General features: G+C 43.0%; 1 protein-coding gene across 2 annotated transcripts in view; it reads right to left on the reverse strand.

Annotated features, from left to right (window-relative positions):
• LOC310743925 (uncharacterized protein) overlaps positions 1-12,492 on the reverse strand; it is a 797,205-nt gene extending 784,713 nt beyond the window's left edge. For both annotated transcript variants that reach the window (XR_014539288.1, XM_083574660.1), the window contains exon 1: positions 12,363-12,492. The gene's annotated coding sequence lies outside the window, so the exon portion shown is untranslated. The remainder of the gene's footprint in view (positions 1-12,362) is intronic.
• Between the last annotated feature and the right edge of the window lie 253 nt (positions 12,493-12,745).

Genomic DNA, 12,745 nt, shown 5'->3' on the forward strand with positions numbered 1-12,745 from the left:
AATAATGGCTTGTGGCGGTAGTTGCCTGATTCTGCGAGTGCCATCAGCTCAGAGAAACACATGATATACCACAAGCTGAGTGCATGATAGAAGCAATTAAACCAGATGCTTAAAAGCAGGCTGAGTACGCTCAGCTCAGACGTATCCATTATAACCAAGACACTGACAATCTATCATGACATCCTGCACTGTAAGAAGCCCAAAACTGCAGGTACTAGAATTTCCCTAGCTTTTATGTCAGGCCAGAAGCCAAAATTGTCCCTGTAGTCTCATATAGAGATTCCTGCTTCAGCTGCTTCCCTAGGAGAGACTACAGCAAATATCCAGAGAGACTGTGGCATATCTTGAATGATATTCTCTAATAGACTTAGGCATTTCAGTTAAGTGTAGAGGTGCTCAATAGCCTCACAGGGACAAGGAAACTAACGACCAATAGCTAACAACGTCTGCTACATATTAGCCGGTGCTATCACCAGGCCAGCTTCCAACTTGAGGGACATAAATGGCATGTCTTCTGACACCCTGCAGCATTGAGTCACGGTTGTGGTCAAAGGCATTCACATTTGTTATCTCCATAGGCAACCTTCTGGCACTTTTGCACTGCCCCAACCTGCCTCATTCAGAGGCGCCTCAGTCTGACAATCAACTTCCAACACAGCGCCTGTCACAATTTGATGGAACTGACGTGAAGCCAACTGTCAGTAAAGAGTAATTCATGCCTCTCCCAGGTCACCTGGAGCTCTGTTCTTCAACTTTTGTGAAGGGACAGAATGAGTTATCCAGACACAGTCAAGTGGATGAATGTTACAAGTTTGATTTTGCAGGCTCATTAGCTCAGGGCCCATCACAATATTTTACTTCTCTAAAAGTTTCCAGGTCCATTATGTTGGCCAAAACAGGCTTCCGCTTCCTTATTCAAGGGCCACCATGTTACACACAGCTCCCAAGTCCAGGGCTTTTTTTCAGCCAGAACTCGCTGGAACTCAGTTCTGGCACCTCTCAGCTGGGCGCCATTGCCATTATAAGAGAACAAGGGAGGCGTTCATGGTAAGTTCCAGCTCATATATTTCTAGAAAAATACCACTGTCCAAGTCCCTATATCAAGGCTAGCTCCAGGTTGTCCTCCTTTAAATGTGGGTCTCTATTGTGGTTTTCAATCAGATTTTCATTTGTAAGGTTCTAATCTGGCATTTTGTAATGTTGTATTTGAGGTCTTAAATATATTTTTTCTCCCCCAAACTGTAAAGTGGTGCAAGAGTTATCTAAACAAATTAATAATAAACACATTCATCGGGGATCTTCTCCCCTTTGAGTTTCCCATTCCCAGCACTACAGAATATCTAGCGCTGCTTATTTGTTGTTGGAAATGCAAATGTTAAGTCTTGGTCCTTTTGGAGTACATACGGGTGAACGTAAGAACACAAGAAAAGCCCTGCTGGATCAGGCCAAAAGCCCATTTAGTCCAGTATCCTGTTCTCACAGTGGCCTACTGGGTGCCTATGGAAAGCCTGCAGACAGGATCTGGGTGCAACAGTGCTCTTCCCCCTTGGAATGACCAGAAACTAGAGGCAATGGAGATAGAACATAGCCATCATGGAATGAAGGCACTGCTGGCTTTTATGCCCCATCAGGTGCCAGGGCATGCATGCAGCCATGCCCTTTCAGCCAGTGAGGTACCTACCTCCGAGGAGGCCAATTTGAACAGCAGCAGCTGGCGGGAACTTGAACCATCTCCCCAGGCAGCCAAGGCGAATTCCCTCAATGGCCACCTGGCCATGTGTATTCCGTCTTTTACTGCCCCGGGATGGTGACCAAGTGTGAGGATCCACAACAACCTCCCACCCAGTGGAAGGGGTAAGCGTCCATTATGCAATTTAAACATGAATCTGAAATGTATCCATCAATAGCTATGCTGGATGACAGCTGAGCTGATGTTCTCTTTTTCAAGTCAAATCTTTCTAATACAGTGGACGCTCAGGTTGCGAACATAATCCATGCAGGAGGCACATTCGCAACCCACAGAGTTCACAACCTGCAGCGCCGTGTCTGCGCACGCGTGAGTCACGATTTGGCACTTCTGCACATGCACAAAGCGCAATTTAGTGCTTCTGCGTATGTGCATGCGCAAGCACCGAAACCCGGAAGTAACCCGTTCCGGTACTTCTGGGTTCAGCGTGGTGCGCAACCCGAAAACACGCAACCTGAAGCGTCTGTAACCAGAAGTATGACTGTAATCCAGTCATCAGCATATTCACCACCATCTCTTTCTAGACTGCTTGAAAATAACAATCACAAAAGAGCAGTATAATGTCATTGTTTATTACATCGTACTGCCAGATCAGTTACTACTGCTTTAAAAAGAATTTATTTGCAGGTATAGAAAGCTCAAAAATTAGACTGTTAATCAAGCAGAGTTGAAGCTATGAATTGGTGGCAGCAACATCACAACATTACAACATTTCTGTCTAAACACCTTTTGTTGTTGACATTTAACAGAAATGTGCAAAGTACTCTCTGTGTAGTAATTAATGAACACCACTAGTAGGAACATTAGGAGAGATGCCGGTCTGTCAGGAGCAACGTTAAAAGACAAAAGATGTACACAACAGAGTAATCACCAAGATTATTCATTGCGTTTTTCAAGGATACAATGGTTATGAATTCCATCCATAAGTCATTCTCATGTCCCTGTTGGAAACAACACTGGAATCTTGAAATGTCATTGCATTGTTTTATTTGCCTGCTGGCTTTTAAAACTTGGGGCCAATTAGCATGAACAACAAGTGCAGGAACAGGTAGCCTACTTGTGTGAGTCGCATGATGTGGAAGAAGATTTCATGCGGAAAACGTAATGGCAGCAGGAATATCTACATACCCAGCGCCAGGGGATCAGCGAGGAAGTTTGCTAGCTGGACACCATTTCAGATTGAACAAGCATGGAGGTGAATTTCTTTCATTATCTGACATGATTAGGAAGTGCCAGTGAATATAAGGGCCACTTTAGTCAGCATCACGCAAGCAATACCTTGCTGGATCATTCCATAACAAGCGATCCTTTTTTTTTACCTCATGCTATCCAATTTTCTTAATATTTTGTATACTTGCTGAATGATCAAAACTAAGTTTAAATCTAAAATTTTAATTGATTTATTTCATCCCTTTTTTTAGCTATGTGAGTTTGAAATTAATAAAAAATGACAATTTGGGCCTTGCCGGACTACACAAAAACCTTTAAAACTCAGCCCAGAATGAGATATTTCAAAACTAAAAATACTGATCTCCTCAGAACTTCATGGACTTTAATATGATATGTCACATGATGGGCTTACAAGAGATAAAAAAATATAGTTGGTTGATTGGCTATGTACCTTTGGTGACATCATCAGGACACCAAAGCCACCTATCCATTCAGCAGCCACATGTTTGCATCCTTCCAAATGAGCTGCCTCCTGTCTGCACTGCCATCTCCCAACAACAAACAGCAAGAACAGGAATTCTGCCTTTTATGATTTGCTGTATATCAGGGGTTCCTAAACTGGAGTCCATAGACCACCAGTGATACACAAGCTTCATTCAGGTGTTCTGGAGCATGCATGTGGATTTGTAGCTGAAGGTGAGAGAAAGCACATTCATCACTTTGAATATTCCTTTTGATCTTTACTGTATTTTATTGCTTCTGTTCTTTATTATATATTGTATTACAATTTGAATTGTATGGAATTCAACTTGTAGTACAATAAAATAATATATAAGAAAGAAAAGAAGCAATAAAAATACAATTAAATCGCACAGCATCTAGTGCAGTGAATTACCATTATTACAACAGGCAGAAAAATCCTTAAGTTGGTCCTCTAAGACCCTCAGCCCATTTTCAAGTGGTTCATGGAAGAATAAGAAAGTTTGAGAAGCACTGCTGATGAAGTGGTTGCAACTAGCAAACAACTTCGCCATAGAAGGATCTATATTAGACTTTAGGGGCATGAAGATTTTGTTGTGGCTCAAGATTCAGCGTGATTTTAAGGTCCACCTTTGGATGCATTCAGGTTCAATATGCAAATGAAAACACTGTATATCAAGAGCATTTGTTGTGGGTTTCTAAACAGAACCGCCAGCCTTTTTTTCCTGCCAACAACAGAATTCTGCCCTTGTCATTCACACTTTCAGAGTTAGGTAAACATGCTTCCTTGAGAATAAGTGGGTTTCACATACATGGGATTTCACTGTTAATTACTGCTATGCCTTTGACAACTTCTCACTGACTGCCTTTGATGACTTGTTATAGGGTTGCCATGTTTCAAAAAGTAAAGACCAGGACACACCCCAAAATTGTTCAGCTTTTTTTAGACAAACCCCAAAGTTGTTCAGCTTTTCTTCCTTTTTTTACAAAAACGCCAACAAAAAGCAGTTTTTTGACTGACTTGCCTAAGTTCCAAGACTAAGTGCCGCCTTTCAGAAATTACCCCCCAGGCGTCAATTCCACCTTTTCAATCCCGGTCCGGGAAACTTAGACGTATGGCAGCCCTATTGTTGGAAGCTTGAGTTAGTCCAGAATATGGCTGTTAGATTGCTTTGACTAGCGTTTGAGAACATCCTAACAATCTTCAGCACAATTCAAAGTGCTGATGTTTAGAGCAAGGGTAGGCAGTGTGGTGCCCTGGAGCTGTTGTTAGACAACCACCACTCCCATCAAACCCAGTCAGCATGACCAATGGTAAAGGGAAATTGGAAGAAGAAGAAGAGGAGGAGGAGGAGGAGGAGGAGGAGGAGTTTGGATTTGACATCCCCCTTTATCACTACCCAAAGGAGTCTCAAAGCAGCTAACATTCTCCTTTCCCTTCCTCCCCCACAACAAACACTCTGTGAGGTGAGTGAGGCTGAGAGACTTCAGAGAAGTGTGACTAGCCCAAGGTCACCCAGCAGCTGCCTGTGGAGGAGCGGGGAAGCGAACCCAGTTCACCAGATTATGAGTCTACTGCTCTTAACCACTACACCACACTGGGTAGCTGCAGTCCAGCAACCACCCCATTAGCTACTCCTGTTTTAGAGCTGTACATGGAACCTGGTTGCCTGAAGGATCATCTTTGTACCATATGAACCTGCTCATGTATTGAGATCTTCACTGGAGGACCTACTCCAGGTGTCACACCTTTGGATGTTTGACAAGTGGTTGATACTCTCTCCTTAGGTTGGCTCACCTGCAACCCACTCTCATGTCTTTTAATCACCAGCTTAACTTCTCCTTTTAAAAAACTTGATCCCACTGCAAATCTTTAATTATCGTAGGATCATTGATAAAATGATGCTCGCCAACTTTGAAGGCAGGCCTTCACGGTTCTTAACACAACTGTGCAATTGGTATAATCTGAAATAGATTTCTGCCTGCCCCAAATGATTTATGCACGTGCGCCAAGGAATGTCTGTGCTGTTCCAGCAACAATTTCACAAAAGGTTTATTTGCCCCCTTTCAGTTATTCTTTTTTGTCTCCCCCACAGTTGCTTGCACATAATCCTTTTCTTTGTCTGCATAGACCTGGCTTGATGTAGAGAAGCGTTTTCTGCATACTGTATTTGTGGAAATTTTTGCCTGCAGCCAACTATTCGTAGCTTGCAGAACTATTCAAACCCCTGTCATTTCCCATCTTCAAATCGGTGCTTTCCCTTGTTAGATTTGTGAACTCTTTGCTAACTGTTAACAAGACTTCCACATTTTGTGTGTGTCTTAATTAGAGTGGGTATTTCCACATGCCTCCCCCCCCTACCCTTCTATGAATAGCTTCTCAAGACCCCAAAACACTTGTTCACATAGATGCCTGGATGCCTACTGTCAGTTCCTTGCTCCTTCTCTGTTTCGGGGCACTTCCTTCCAGCAACAGCTCCAGCAGCAGCAGCAGCAAAGAGAATTGCTATGTTTCAGGGATAAAAGCGAGCATACGTTTGTGAAGCACAAATTGAAAATAGCAGCTCACACCGGAGTCGTATCGCTAATTGTTGCTCTGTTGCAAAATACAGTGTGTGGAAATGGCAGAGAGAGCCTGAAAGGACATTTCTGCAAACTAGGGTGCGGGTGGAGATGTGCGAGATCCTCTTTAATGCACAGATGTTAAGAGAAAACAAAAGCAGGAACAGCTTGCGGAGAGAGCAAGGTACCCAGGCTGTGTCAGAAATCTTTTATCTGAACTTCCCCTTGACCTTACAGGGAAAGCGTGGTGATAAGGTACCAAATATCCTCTTTTAATCACAGGCTTTATTGTGAGGAATTACCTACAGTGTGAAGGTGTAGAAAGAAGCAAACAGCAAAGGCATAATTCTGTAAAGAAAATAACAGTCTTTTAAATAAAAGGAAACACATATTTTGCAGGCTGAAAAAGAGAAAGGTCAATTCATAATAAGACTACAACAGAGAGGGGTCAAATGTCTCAAAGGCATCGAAACCGCACAAAGGGACCAAATGCATGTAAAATTGGGGCCTGTAATTTCAGTCATATTCACACTGCTAAACAAGAGAGGATAAGAGTGAGGAAGAAATTCAGTTTGGTCTGTGCTGTAATGTAAACACATTTCATCTGCACTTCCTGAAACAGAATGAAGCCATCCATCAAAATTTGCACTGCTCCCAATTTTGCAACAAAGTTATCCAAGAAAAAAAATATGTTTAAAAATGCATATATTGGAGGGAAGTGTTCGTTAGAATGCAGTTACTGGTAAAATAATGTACCGAAACACACTGTATTATAGAAGCTTAACCTGAATTCAAAAATGGGCGTATTGGGCAAAATTACATACAAAAATGTGTCTGTTAGAAGAAATGTCCAGTAAAATACTGATAAAATTTCAGAACTTTTTAAAAACATAAACTAGTGAACTGACAAGGACATAAGTTAAACTGAACATAAGCCTTAGAAATATTAGACAAATTCGCCCATCCCTAATAGAAGATGAGACAAGGATACCTCATCATAAAGGTTAGAAAAAAACAAATCTTGGGTCCTTCTGCTAATACTGTATCAACCTTAATTGAAGCTCAAGGCTTTGCTTCTAAGTCAATATATCTGTAGCTTCCAGGAACAATAAATTCTGATGTTAACCACAGTGGAGGTCAATCTCTGTCTAATATATTCTTTGTAATACATTTAAAATAGAGATATAGCATGTAGATGGTGAATTATTCATGCAAACAAACTATTAACAAGTAAGTCAATAAAGCTTCTTCTTGGGAGAACAATGCTAATTTTTTCGGGCTCAATTTGGTGCTCTGCATTAATGAAAAATAGACACTATCCCTGCACAAAAGAAAGTGTAGCTATAATACTCTAATTCTAATAGGGTGACTGTCCCATTATTTATCTGCTTGCTAAATGATTGAACCCACTTCCAAGTAGACACTTTAACTGTTTATTCAAACTCTTTGCGCATGAGAGAGGAAAACAGCCATTTTTTATGTCAGGACAATATATTTTCCTAAAGTTATATTCTCTGGTAAATGCAATCCAGTAACAACCATTTAAAATATGTGACACTGGATAGCATTTACCAGAAATGGATAGTCACATCTTTGAAATGTCTGTCCAATAAAAAAAATTGAAAGCTGTGAGTTAGGAACGCACCACACAGAAAAGAAGAAGGAAAATCTAATGGAAAGCTGTGCCTACCAAAACTTTTCAATACAGTCCATCAGTCCAGGCCTCTGGAGAGAGCTGTGGCCTATCAATAATAGCCAGAGCAAAAAGCCATATATGTTTAACCTTAAGACTTCCAATTCAAGTAAATGTTCTTTTTGTAAGTGATTATTCACAGTTTGTCATCTATATACTGATATTTATTCCATGTATGTGGCAGAGATGTGCCAGGGAGTTATAAATGCCTCTGGGTGAAATTCAATGCTTGGCAAGAGCATTTTGGAATTTCCCCTCTCTCTCCTGCCCCCACATCCACCACTGCATATGCTCCAGAGGGTATCCCAACCCTCAGGAGCAGACCTTGGGGGCACACAGAGGCAAGAAGAGGAAGCTGAGATCACATTGCACACGCAGAAGTCCATTCTGCTTGTCCAGGGGCACTGGTTGGATTTCACCCTGTAAACCCCGTAGGAGACAAGCAGGGCAGTGGCATAGCGTGGGTTGCCAGCACTCAGGGCTGTGCGGATGGCGGGTGGGTGGGAAACAGACAGTACACATGCACATTCAACTACCTAGTTCGTGTCACCCAGGAGATCGCAGCCACAGAGATAAGAAGAGAAGAGTCATTCTGTTGTCTAGAGAGAAGCGAAACGGAGCCCAGCAACAGAAGCGCACAGCTGTATTGAGACAGCACCGGCTGTTGACATTTTGCACCCCTAACTATTTTCTGCCCCGGGGCAACCACCCCTTCGGCTAACCCATGATACACCACTGAAACAGGGTGCTTATGGTGTGTGTGTTCAAGATATGACTGGCATAACTGCTGTCACAGAACTGTTATGGTAACCAGAGTGTGATAAGAAAAGGCAACTCATTAACTTTCATTAACGAGAGAACCTTTAGCACCGCAGAAGCCCACAAATAGAATTGCGGGGGGGAGCAAGTTTCACCAATTTCCCCCTTACTGCTTTGGCACCCCTCTATGCCCTCTCCCACATAGTTCCAGAGGGTCCCCCAAACTTGCCGTGGGTTTTCAGGAGTTGTAGGGTGTTACAGTGGCAGCAGTTCTGTTGAAAAAAGCTTTTCCCCATTCTTTGTAGGGGCTTCACTGGGCTGAAGGTCTTTGTGGAAAATGGAAGGGGACCATGGGATGCACCTCAATATTTGCAAGCTAATAAATGGCAGCAGCCAAATGTACTCCACCAGCACAAGTGCCTTGCAGGGTATTCAGCAAATATCTATAATATCTCTTCAGATATAATCTGAAATCACACATTTCTATTAAAATGCCAGTTCCTCTCTTCTTTTTTGTCCTTAGCAACAACATTTTTTCCCTTGAAATAAAGGCCGGCTTACTCCATGAAGGTCCTATCAATAATCCTTGACAAATTCGTCCTTTCTATCAGTCAAGTGAATTTCTTTGAGCTCTTTGCCTAGGGCTGCTTTTTACAAACCTACCACTAACCATGCTAATGACTGGTTTCAAGGTTAACATCATTACTGAAATGGAAACATATATTTTAAGCTGTTTCCCCAGGTTAATCTTATAAGCTATGGATTTTGAAAAATTAGACAGAACACAGCATTTTGTGTGTTGTTATTCAAGTGAGGTTCTGAACTACTATTCATTTATGATAGCCTTCTCAGCCTGGTACCTTTCATATATTTTGGGTTAAAGCTCCCATAATTTCGGGCCATTTGCCATTCTGGCTGAGGCTGATGGGAGTTGGAGTTCAATAGCATCCAACAAATGCTTGGATATTGATTCTCTCGATATAATCATTTGTTTTGTTTTAAAATTGTTGTTGTCGAGCATTGTATCAATGGAATACTGCAATGGAATTGCTAATGTGTTGTCCCTTCATTAACGAAATTTGTACCCCACTCTTTCTCCCAAAGCTCTTGAGGGTATTCTATCAAGTAAATAAATTATCAGACTTTATGCAGATTGATGGATTTCTAATGGCCTTTAATTGTCATGGCTATTAGCTACTAGTCTTAGGAAAGGAAATGGAAATGAGGTGCAAAGAAAGAGGCATACATACATCAGGTACCAAAGGAAAGGTCTGTGGGAAAAAGACAACTGGGAACAGAAAATAAGAGGGAGATGTGCAGTCATGTACCCATTCAGCTATGGACTTTTTGAGCATCTTTCCAGTGGGTAAAAAGGTAAAGGGACCCCTGACCATTAGGTCCAGTCGTGACCAAATCTGGGGTTGCGGCGCTCATCTCGCTTTATTGGCCGAGGGAGCCGGCGTACAGCTTCTGGGTCATGTGGCCAGCATGACTAAGCCACTTCTGGCGAGCCAGAGCAGCGCATGGAAATGCTGTTTACCTTCCTGCCGGAGCGGTGCCTACTTATCTACTTGCACTTTAACGTGCTTTCGAACTGCTAGGTTGGCAGGAGCAGGGACCGAGCAACGGGAGCGCACCCCATCGCGGGGATTCGAACCGCCAACCTTCTGATTAGCAAGTCCTAGGCTCTGTGGTTTAACCCACAGCGCCACCCACGTCCCATTCCATACTTAAAGAAGAAGAAATAAGCTGTCTTTAAATAGTGCTCCTGAACTTAACATGCTCAAGAGAGGGATTTGAGGGTAGATATTTTGATGTCATGACCATTAATTAACTCTTACAAAATCCATACAGGATAGTCCTTCGTAACAGTGTCTGTTCGTATTTCATTTTGATGCTTGTAAGAAAATGTAAAGCTGTAGAATCGTTTCTGATTGTACAGATGGACAGCTAAGGATTGTGAAGAAGAAGACTATTTCTCTCCTAAGATTTATAAGCCACATTTTATATTATAGTGGTTGCCTCATACCCAGTGTTTCTTGGGAATTCTCAGAAACCAAAAAAATGAGTGTAGTTTGGAGTCAAGTCTGCCACTTTGATTCAAAATGGCATCCAACTGCTCCAACCATAGATGAAAATCTGCTCCTTGATCTCAGGAACCATCATGCAAAATTTGGTCACAATATCAGGGCTATTGGTTCTTATCTGTCTAATAGCTCCACAGCACTAGGGAAATTAAGGATAATAAACTTGCACTGATGGATTGTCCTTGATTGAGGGGTGTGAGGGGGGGTGCAGGGCTACCCTAACCCCTAAGCAGAGTGAGGGAACTGCCTCAGACAGGTGATTTCAGTGTTAGAAAGCACAGCTAGTTATTCATTATTTAATTATTCACTATTGTTGCCCTTTTACTATGAGGGAGAGCAAGAGGCACTTGTGGATTTTCTGCCACAGGTGCCCAAATAATTGGCTGGTCTTGATTACTATGCTTCTTCACTTGAACGGTGTCTGGCCCTAAGATACTAGCACTACAGTGGTACCTTGGATTACATACGCTTCAGGTTACAGATTCCGCTAACCCAGAAATAGTACCTCAGGTTAAGAACTTTGCTTCAGGATGAGAACAGAAATCATGCTCCAGTGGCGCAGCAGCAATGGGAGGCCCCATTAGCTAAAGTGGTGCTTCAGGTTAAGAACAGTTTCAGGTTAAGAACGGACCTCCGGAATGAATTAAGTACTTAACCCGAGGTACCACTGTATATCTTCCCCTTAAAGCCATTACCCACAAAACATATGTGCTTTTGTTCACAATCTACTCCCCTTCAAACTCCCCCTTAGCTCACATTCCCTCCATCCCCTCTCTTTTAAAAAATGTCTGCTAAAAAGAATCTTAAGGTCTCTTCTTTTGCTGTAACACAAAGGGATTCCCCACCGCATATAGATTAAGGTGGCAGGCTGCTCCCAAGATTGAGGGAGCCTGGGACGCAGAGGAGGAGGCTGAGGACTCTGGCAGAGCCGGACACTGAAGCTGCGACGTGCAATGCATGATGAGCATAATGCACACTGGGGCCCCTCTGCATCGAGGGGGCCGGGCCCCCTTCAAATAAATATCAAGGGGGCCAATGACACCTCGGCCCCCTAGAGTTGGCAAGCCTATTAAGGGGAGTGCAAGTTGAGTGGTTCATGTGCCTAGTAACCAACCATTGCAAATTCACCTGGTCACATTGAGAATGTGCTCACAATCCTTCCACAGAGGGGAAATGTGCACATTTCCCAGTCAATAGACATAATCCCCTTGATGAATGTGAATGTTCTTAAACCAAATCTTGCCTTATTATTTCTACGATCCTGCTCTTTGGAAAGGGTCATATCCAGTGCTATTTTTCTAGAAAAAGAGGTGCCGGAACTCACTATGAACTCTTGTTCTCTTATCATGGCAATGGTGCCCACCTGAGAGGTGCTGCAATGGAGTTCTGGTGGGTTCCAGCTGGGGGGGGGGGATTCCTGGTCATAGCTCAGGGGTAGAGTATCTGTTTTGCATGCAAGAGTCCGAGATGGGAGTGTCCCATCTCTTAAATCATGGGTAGGCAAACTAAGGTCTGAGAGCTGGGTCCGACCCAATCGCCTTCTAAATCTGGCCCACGGGTGGTCCGGGAAACAGTGTGCTTTTACATGAGTAGAATGTGTGCTTTTATTTTAAATGCATATCTGGGTTATTTGTGGGGCATAGGAATTCATTCATATATTTTTTTCAAAATATAGTCCGGCCCCCCCACAAGGTCTGAGGAACAGTGGACCGGCCCTCTGCTGAAAAAGTTTGCTGACCCCTATCTTAAATCTGAAAGAGCTTCAGTCCGTCAGTGTTAAGTTGTGGGCGAACATAGCAGACGACACAGCGATTTCTCCAGAGCAGCTCTTTACTTGTAAGCTGGACAGAACTGAACAGCAAACAGCTCAGCCGGCCTGCTTTTATAGGCAGCCGGCTGTCAACATTGTAGCAACAACAACCCAGGGTTTCCCGCCTAAAATAACTAACGTGGACCTGAGTGAAAACTATTTACAGTATTCCCCTGCTGGCCCAGGGTGAGAACTTCAATACATAACAGTCAGTCTCAACAGTATTGAGCTAGATTTATCAATGGACTTATTTGGCATAAGCAGATTCCTATGGCAGTACAATTCTGAGCACAATTTAAAGTGTTGGTGCTGACCATTAAAGCCCTAAACGGCCTCGGCCCAGTATACCTGAAGGAAGGTCTCCACCTCCTTCGTTCAGCCCGGACACTGAGGTCCAGCTCCGAGGGCCTTCTGGCAGTTCCCTCCCTGTGAGAAGT

This window comes from Podarcis filfolensis, assembly GCF_964270895.1.
Source record: "Podarcis filfolensis genome assembly, chromosome: 10".
In the NCBI taxonomy this organism is placed as follows: Eukaryota; Metazoa; Chordata; class Lepidosauria; order Squamata; family Lacertidae; genus Podarcis; species Podarcis filfolensis.